General features: G+C 34.7%; 1 long non-coding RNA gene across 1 annotated transcript; it reads left to right on the forward strand.

The window, feature by feature from the left end:
- The first annotated feature begins 1,677 nt into the window (after window positions 1-1,677).
- LOC112089870 lies at window positions 1,678-7,997 on the forward strand. Its single transcript, XR_002901291.1, has 4 exons — window positions 1,678-2,043; window positions 2,222-2,325; window positions 2,763-2,836; window positions 7,764-7,997. It is a non-coding gene; the product is annotated as an uncharacterized LOC112089870 (long non-coding RNA).
- Window positions 7,998-9,373: the final 1,376 nt, after the last annotated feature.

Raw genomic sequence — 9,373 nt, forward strand, 5'->3', positions numbered from 1 at the left:
AATTCATAAAACTATAATACATATCTACAATTTTAAACATATTCCAATCTAAAATCTAAATCATATTTTTTTGAAGTTGATAAATTAACCAATTATTTGAGTTTTTCTTTAAATTTAGTATAAATCATAAATCAAACTAAATTTAAATTAGATAAAACAAAATTGTAATAAAAAAATATTTAGCAATTAGAACATATTAATTGATTATTTTGTTATTGTGAAAAGGATAAGTGAGTTGCGTAAGATTTCAATTAAGAAGAAAATAATAAATTTTTAATTTTCTAATTGTTTAAATTACTATATGTGTTGACTTAATATTTTTATTGTGTTGTTAAAATATTTTTTAATAAGTTATCTATTTTTACATAATTATTAATTTTCTACAAAGAATTTTTTTCTACTACTAACAATTAATATATTTAATTAAAAAATTGAGCACTTTATTTTTGAAAAAACAAATAAACCCGTAGGCGAATGTTTCTTTTTCTACTTCATAGACACGGCCTTGCATACACATTAAGCGTTTCTCTTTCTAATATGACTGATGCTGTAACATTATGTTCTAAAGATTTTCCTGTGCTGGTCTTTGTTTCGGTTCTGATTACTCCCTCGATCGTTGACATTTGGTGTCTCGGGTTCTTGTGTAGCGGTTCTGTGGCTGGTCAAGGTTTTTCATTGAGTTCGGTTGTGCGTGCGTTTGGTGTCATCCTGTCTCTGAGGATGGTTATGGTTTGTGGATCTCCAGTCCTGACTCCTGTGCCTGGCCAATTTCTGTAAGCTTGTCTCGGCTTGTCGGCTTTTGGGACTGTTTTAGGTAATAAATGCTGCCATTTTTCTGTCCTATTGCCGCCGTTGCAGTTTTGGTTCATTGGTTCTCGCTTCATCTCCTCAATTTGCTCCGTTGTGTGCGTATCCGAGTCTCGTTCTCATGATAATCCTTTAAGTATCCTTTTGCTATATGATAGTATTGCTCCTCTTGTGTTTTTGGTTACCGCTATGTAGTTCTTGTTCCCTATTTCTTGTATAGTACATTAAGCAATTTATATTGAATGCCATTAGAAAAAAAGAAGAAGATTTTTCCGTGTATTAAATTATGGAATTAGTGTTAAAGCAGACAATATTTGTTAGGAGATTACAGAAATTTCAGGATCAAGGAGAGTAATAAAAATGTAGTTAAACCGAATAATTTTGCTGTAATACATTAAGGATGATGATGATGAATGATGTTAACAATATCATTCATGATGATCATTACCATAGCATGGAATTTCATCCATTTTTATTTAATTGAATGTAAATTTATTCGTTCAAAAACTTTTGTAGTGCTGCACTTAGTCGATAAGTTTGACAAATATTATAAAATGAATATTTTATAGAGTTGTCCTTCATATAAGAGAATAAAACAAATATATATAGTAGTAACATATGCTAACACTCACACTATATATTCTTTCTTAAACACATAAGAGCATGATTATCGGGTATCTAGTAGGGTTTTTTTGGATAATTTTTTAATTTTTTTAATCAGCTCGGTTAAAATTTTTTAAGAGATGTCTCTTATTTTGAGACGATAACGGACAGTATCTTCCTCCACGTGGCAACTCCTGATTGGGTTATCAAATTGTGTGGTAAAAAAAATTTTCATTCTTTCCATCATTTTTTTCTCTGACACAACTTTTCATCTTCATTCTCTCCGTCAAAGACCCGACGCTTGAGGCGACCAAGACGGCATCGACGACTGTTCTGGTCTCTAACGGCATTGGGTCTTCTGCATCGGAGGATCGGTCATGATGAATCCACCGAAAACCAGCAGGTTTCTTCAAAACCCGAGAAGAGATCGTTCGCTGTCGCAAGCGGTGAGATGTTCATCGGAATTGCCTCGAGGCTTTTGAAGAGGTCCAATCAACGGATGTCTCCAATTGATGATGATGGAGACAGGATAGGATCAGTAATCGAGGACGAGATTGAGGCAGCGATGATTTGAGAATAGAGGGTTAAAGATGTAGAAGCGGAGAAAGAGAGGAGGGTCATTACAAGCCCTGGGTATAGTTTCTCTGCTGCTGGTCTTTTGTTTCCTTATCATCTTTGAGTTGCTCAGTTACTTATAGAAAATGGTTACATCAAGGTGTTTTCTCATGAGTTTCTATGTGTTTTATTTGAAATACAGAAAAGGGTTTGGTGTGTTGTTGATTGTGAGAATTGTGTTGTTTTGATTTTTCAGGAAACTACTCATTTGGCAGGATCTTCTGCTGGTGCTATTATCTGTGCTACGATAGCCTCAGGAGCCTCTATGCGTGAAGCCCTTGAAGCTAACAAGACTCTTGTGTAAGTTCCTAGGTACTTCTCTTCTTGAATATCAATCAGGTTCTGTGTTCAAACAGTTTCTTTCTGGGTGTTCTTGTATGCAAGATAGAGTTAGTGAGTGAAACACAAGACCCACCAGTGTTGATGCGATGATTTTCGATTTTAAGTGTCGCATGTGTTATAGTTGTTGATCCAATTTCTTGTGGGATTTAGGATGTCCTCAGAGATTCTATGGAGAAGTTACAGCCGGATGATATTCATATTAGGTCCAATGGCAGAGTATATGCATCAATGGGTTCATATGTTTGTGTATGCATCAAATTTCTTGTGGGATTTAGGCTGTCCTCAGAAATATCTGTTTGTGTATATGCATCAATGGGTTCATATGTTTGTGTATATGCATCGATGACTATCTTAATCCATTACAGCTAACCAAACTATTTTTTTTTCAAATGCAGCTTACGGAAATACATGTTAACAAGCGAGAGAAGTTGAACCCCTGAAGCATTAAATCAACTTGCGGACAAACCTGGTAAGCTTAAACCTTCTAACATGTTCATAAAGGCTTGGTTAGATAGGTTTGTTAGAGTTGGCATAACAGTTGGTAATAAATGCTTGTTAGAGTTAGATAATGGTAAGAAAAGGCTTGGTTAGATAGGTTTTGAATGCTCTTAGTTAGGTTTATGTCTCGTCGAAGTGGTTAGAGAGTTGATCAATGCTACTTTTTTTCCTTGATCTTCTTTAAAGAAGATGAGTTTTTAGATGTTCTTTATTAAGCAAATGACTGATCTCCGTCCTTCTTATCTTCTTTATGTCTCATCGAAGTGTTTGATCTCCTTCCTTCTTATCTTTTCTTTCGGCTCTTTCATTTCTTTCTCTCTTCACTCCTTCATTTCTTTCTCTCTCTTATTTCAGTCCATCTTTTCTTTCACTCCTTCATTTCTCTCTCTCTTGTATTCCTTTTTAATGGATTTGTCTTCCACATTTTCATTTTCTCAGCCCTTAAATTTTGTTGACTTGTTGAATAGTCAACGAGAACCTCTCCTTGATGATTCATTCGGTACTCAGTCTTGATAACACTGTATTTGTACCTATTTTCACCATTGATTTCAAATGCTTTTTCAAAGGTTTTAATCATTTTTAAAATTTTTTTATTATGATTTCTATATATTTGTAGTATCAAGGCTCCTTTCAGGAAACTTAGGAAAAATGATAACAAAATGGAAGAAATCCACATTTTCAGCTCAGAGTCAGACCGTCAGAAGTTCAGCCTCAAATGAAGATGTTCTAAGCGTCTGATCCAGCTCAAATTTAGAGAAAATCAAGACGAGACAACCAGCTTTCCATACCACTTTATATCACGAAGATCCAACGGTGCAATCAAAAGATACATGGAGAACAAGTTGACCCAATTCACCAGCCTCGGAAGATTCTCACCCGCGGGAAAACTACAATTTATCTGTGTTGGAAGACTTTCACCCACGGTGGACCTAATGACGAGCCACAAAGCCCAACATCAAAGCCCACTTCGCCATTCTTCTTCAGAGAAACCCTAAATGAGACCTGGAAGACCTAGAAGATTTTAGGACCTATAAATACATTTTTTAGCAGCCGTAAACGGGTGTGTGCTCCTGTAATAAGATTTTGAGCCACCAAACTTTGTTTTCTAGGGTTAGGCGATGGAGATGGGAATTCTTCCCCTGATCCATTGTTCTTTCTCCTTTTTATCTAATTAACTTTTCTGCATCATCTTTTGCATTCTTTCATGTCTTTTATAATTCCTTGCATCATGTAGATTTGTCCTAGAGAGTCAAGTTGTTTGAAGAGTCATCGATAGGCATACATATCGATTAGGATTTCTAAGTTTCTAAACCCATATTCTAGATCTCATCTCTTCTAAGTTGTTCGTATTGCATGAGCGTATATTCATGACCTATTCTCTGAGCCTAGGATCGATCAGAGCTGCGAGAGTGCTTTATCAGATCATCCATACCTAGCTTCAGAAGAACATAGTCGCTATATGAGTCGAGAGCTATCTGTAGAGAAGATGTGAGCAGACAAATTCAATATTTAATTCATGATTTTATTTTTGGCATGAAAGCGAGAGTTAATTGTCAGATCTGAGTGATTAGTTGATTAAGATGGCGAGAGTTGGTTAATCATACACATGTCTATTCTAGTTCCATGCATATCCCAGAAACAGATGAAGATAAATTGCCCGGAGGCTAATTGGAAACGCTTTGACATCGATTAAAGTAAACCGGAGAAGTAGAAATCCTCACCTATGAGTTTAGAGTCTATAGTTTGAATCGATATCCTTAAGATATTTTTTTAACAATTCATTTGCATTGCATCCTATTTCTTGTTAATATTAGATTAGGTTTATTTTAGGATTCTTATAAAAAAAACCCCAAAAATCCCATGAGTTTATGACTTTGCTTATTTCCCAGCTTGTTGTTTCTTGCAGACTAGACATCCTCCCTGTGGATCGACACCCTAAGTCCTACGACGTACATCTATGTACTTGAAGACACTGGGGTTTTATAAATTTAAAACTTTTTGAGGACCAATAGGCTTGTTAAAAAACGCAACCCTAGGCCTGCAGGCCCATCAAGTTTTTGGCGTCGTTGCCGGGGAGGTTTTTAGTCGCTGGAGGTCTAAAACTGGGAGGTTGAAGCCGCAGAAGACTATATATATGTCGAGTTTCTGCCAAAACAACATAGGAAGTAAACCAAACTCGTAAACACCCTAACTTTTTCTTTTTCTGCTTATTCTTTCTTCTGTTTGCCCTAGTTTCAGAATCCTTGAAGCATGGATCATCCGAGAAGAAACCATAATTCCGAGCGAAGGTTTTGCAACATGTGTGAAGCATGGAATATTTTGTCGAAAGAATAAAAAATTTGTTTGGCGATGAATACCTGAGAAGACTCACACCAGAGGATCTTCAGCGCTTACTTTATTTCGCAGAGCAACGCGGATTTTCCAGAATGGTAGGAAGCATCAACTGTATGCATTTGTAGTGGAAGAATTACCCTACCGCTTGGAAAGGGTAATATTCACGTGGTTCAAGAAAACCCACAATCGTTTTAGAGGCTGTAGCATCATATGACCTGTGGATACGACATGTGTTTTTTTGGACCTCCAGCTACTTTAAACGATATAAATGTTCTTGATCGCTCACCCGTTTTTGATGATATAATACAAAGTTAAGCTCCGCAATTGAATTTCTCCATCAACGGATGGAAGTATAATTTGGCATACTATCTGACATATGATATTTCTCCAAAATGGACAACTTTTGTCCAATGTATTCCACTTTCACAAGGCCCAAAGCATGTTTATTTGCAGAGCGTCAAGAAGCTGCTCGAAAAGATGTCTTTTGGAGTCTTGCAAGCTCGATTTGCCATAGTCAAAAATCTAGCTCTGTTTTGGGGTAAAGTAAAAATAGGAAAGATTATGAGAGCTTGTATCATACTTCACAATATGATAGTAGAAAACGAAAGAGATGAATACACACATTTTGATATTTCAGAATTCCAACCCGGAAAAAGAAGCGGAAGTTCAAATGTGGATCTCTCGTTTGAAACAAATATGCCTACAAATCTTGCTAATATGATAGGTGTGCGAACTAGAATTTGTGATAAACAACGACATCAACAATTGAAAGCCGATTTGGTTGAGCATATATGGGAAAAATTTGGACATGATTAAGATAACAACTGAAAAGTTAGGGCAAAATTTATGTTCTATTTTCTTTGATGTTTTTGTATTAACTATTTTTAATGACATACTTATCTTCTTTTATAATATATATATATATATATATTTATATATTTTAAAAAAACTCCATAGGAGTTCTAGTATTAGAAATAAGAGAGTCTTTTATTTGAGTCTCTAAACCTAGTTTAATATTTAAAAAAAAAATAAGAGACCCAAATAGGTTTTAACATGTTTAAGGAAATATGCTAAGATATATCAAGATATAAAGAATTCTTTCTTCAGGTTTCACGGGCTTTACGTCATGATTGGGCTTTGATGATCCAAAATACTTAGTCCAAAAGATACACATTTTAGTCCCCTACATGACAAAAGTGGTACGCTAAACGCAAAATCTGCACTCTGATCCCAAAGCAGAATATATCATGGGCATCATGTCAACGAGAACGGACAAAACAAAGTCAACAGACTCCTTTGGTATAAACTTCAATCTTGAAAATAGGGATAGAACTTTAGTTCGTCTTCGGCGTTGAAAAAGAGATTTTTAATATTATGTGGACGCAAACTTCTGCAACTCCACAAATAATCATCTTTGTATCATATAATCCATTAAATCGGATTTTTTGAAAATGACCTTAAAATATGAACGTTCCAATAGAGATTCTCTAATAGTAGAAAATAATCAGTTCCCGCAATAAGAAAATTTGAAAATCTTGAAAATTTCTAAAACAAATAACTAATGAGAAAATTACTTAGAATAACCTGTTTTTTACTTTTCTTGAAATGAATAGAATAACCTATGATATACCAAACCTACTAATCACTTTAAAATAATTATAAGTCCTAACTTACCCTTATTATTATCATTAATTATCATTATCATTAATTACTCTTTTTAATTCCTAATTCGTTTATAAATTATTTAAAGAAAATCTAATAATATTTCTTCAATAAAAAAAAATTTGGTATTTGATATATCTTTAATTTAAACCCTAAATTAAATATATTATTTGACACACTAATGTCGCCGACGTCTCTGTCCGTTTTATTCATTGTATTTTGGGTATCACCATTTCTCTATCATACTTTCTTTTCAAACGAAATCTTGTTGTCCTCAAATTCGCCTGGCTCTTCTTTGAAATTGAATCTAGGATCTGTCTTGCTTGTCTCCGGAATTCGTCTGTCTTTTTCTCCAAATTCGCCCGGCTTTTTTCCAAATTCAAATCTCTGCAAATATTCGACAGTTGCAGAGATTACATTGAAAGGCATTTTGTTAGTTTGCAGAGATTATATTCGACAGTTTGTAACTTTTACTTGTAGTTTATTTTTGATTTAGATATTCGACAGATTATATTTGCAGAGATTTTTTGATTTACTTTTACTTGTAGTTTATTTGTGGTCAATTACATTTATAAGTTTATTTTTTTTTATTTAGATATTCTACGCTGACTTTTATAGTACTTGGTCAACGATTCAATGTTTGTTTGATTAAAGTTAGTAGAATATGTTTATAAGTTTTTTTTCTTTTGGTAAGTTTTTGTCTGATTTAGATGAGTGTGGCTAAGCAAAGACATAAGTTTTTTTCTTTTGGTAATTAATTTCTTTTGGTATTCTGAACCATTGCTCTTTATGAATTTTATTAGTGTTGTTTTGTTAATTTTTGATAATCTTTTGCTAATATTGGTTGGTGGCTTGATATTGAGTGCTGAATTTAATAATTTCTGATTCCTTTTTTTTTGCAGAATGTCGACTAACAAAAACTCAACAAAAGACATGCTAGGTGGGTAGAATTCATTGAGACATTTCCGTATGTTATTAAGTACAAGCAAGGTAAGGATAATATAATTGCTGATGCATTGTCTCGGAGGTATGTGTTACTCTCAACTCTTGATGCTAAACTTTTAGGTTTTGAACAGTTCAAACAAATGTATGCATCTGATTCTGATTTCAAGGAGTTATATCAATCTTTTGAAAAATTTTGCCAAGGATCATTACTTTAGACAAGACGGATTTTTCTTTTATTACAACTGCTTGTGTGTGCCTAAGTGTTATATTCGAGACTTATTAGTCAGAGAAGCTCACGGAGGAGGACTCATGAGGCATTTTGGCATAGCTAAGACTCTTAAGGTGATGCAAGACCACTTTCACTGGCCACATATGAAGAGAGATGTGGAGAAAATATGCCAAAGATGTGTCACTTATAAGCAAGCAAAGTCTAAGGTTCAGCCTCACGGTTTGTACACTCCTCTACCTATTCCCAATCACCATTGGACAGATATCTCTATGGATTTTGTTCTTGGTTTGCCTAGGATTAGGTCAGGTAAGGATTCTATCTTTGTTGTGGTTGATAGATTCTCTAAGACGGCGCATTTCATAGCTTGTAAAAAACCCGATGATGCATCACATGTCGCTCATTTGTTCTTTAAAGAGGTTGTTCGTTTGCATAGCATGCCTAGAACTATTGAGTCTCATAGAGATTCCAAGTTCCTCAGTTTCTTTTGGAAAATTTTATGGTCTAAATTATGAACTAGGTTGTTAGAGCATGTACATTAGACAAACCCTCCTTGGGATTCTTAGAAATATTAATTTTTTTTTATGTATGAATAGTGAAGCCTGCCACCTGTCCGGAGAGAGAATGTGTCTTCATTTTTTTAAGCAATCACCAATAGAAGTCTGCCACCTGTCTTAAGAACCTCCCAAAGATCAGTTCTTAAAATCCTTATGCAAGGTTCATCCTTAGGTATTTGGGTTTTTTTTTTAATTATTTAAATCCTAAGAACCCGACTCTAAACCCCTTAAAATCCTTAATGGACCTGGTCTTATTCTCTACCACATGTCATTCACAGATTGATGGGCAAACTGAAGTAGTTAATCGAATCTTGTCTACATTGTTACGTGCATTGATTAGGAAAAATCTTAAGACATGGGAAGATTGTTTGCCGCATGTTGAATTTGGATATAATCATTCTTGTCACTCTGCTTCTAAGTTTTTTCCGTTTCAAATAGTTTATGGTTTCAATCCTTTGTCACCTTTGGATCTAACACCTTTGCCTTTGAGTGAAAGAACAAGTCTAGATGGAAAGAAAAAGACTGAGTTGGTGAAACAGATTCATGAGAAAGCTAAGGCAAACATCGAGGAGAAAACACAACAATATGTTAAGAAAGCCAACAAAGGCCGCGGTAAGATGATCTTTGAGATTGGAGATCTTGTGAGGGTACATCTGAGGAAAGAAAGGTTTTCAGAATTCAATTGAATTCTGATGGTTCGGTGGAACGATAGAAGGCAAGTTTGGTCGTTCTTTAGAATAATCAAACTGAAGGGGTTGATTACTATGAGACCTTTGGGCCGGTT

This window comes from Eutrema salsugineum, unplaced genomic scaffold (genome assembly GCF_000478725.1).
Source record: "Eutrema salsugineum unplaced genomic scaffold, Eutsalg1_0 scaffold_11, whole genome shotgun sequence".
Taxonomy (NCBI): domain Eukaryota; kingdom Viridiplantae; phylum Streptophyta; class Magnoliopsida; order Brassicales; family Brassicaceae; genus Eutrema; species Eutrema salsugineum.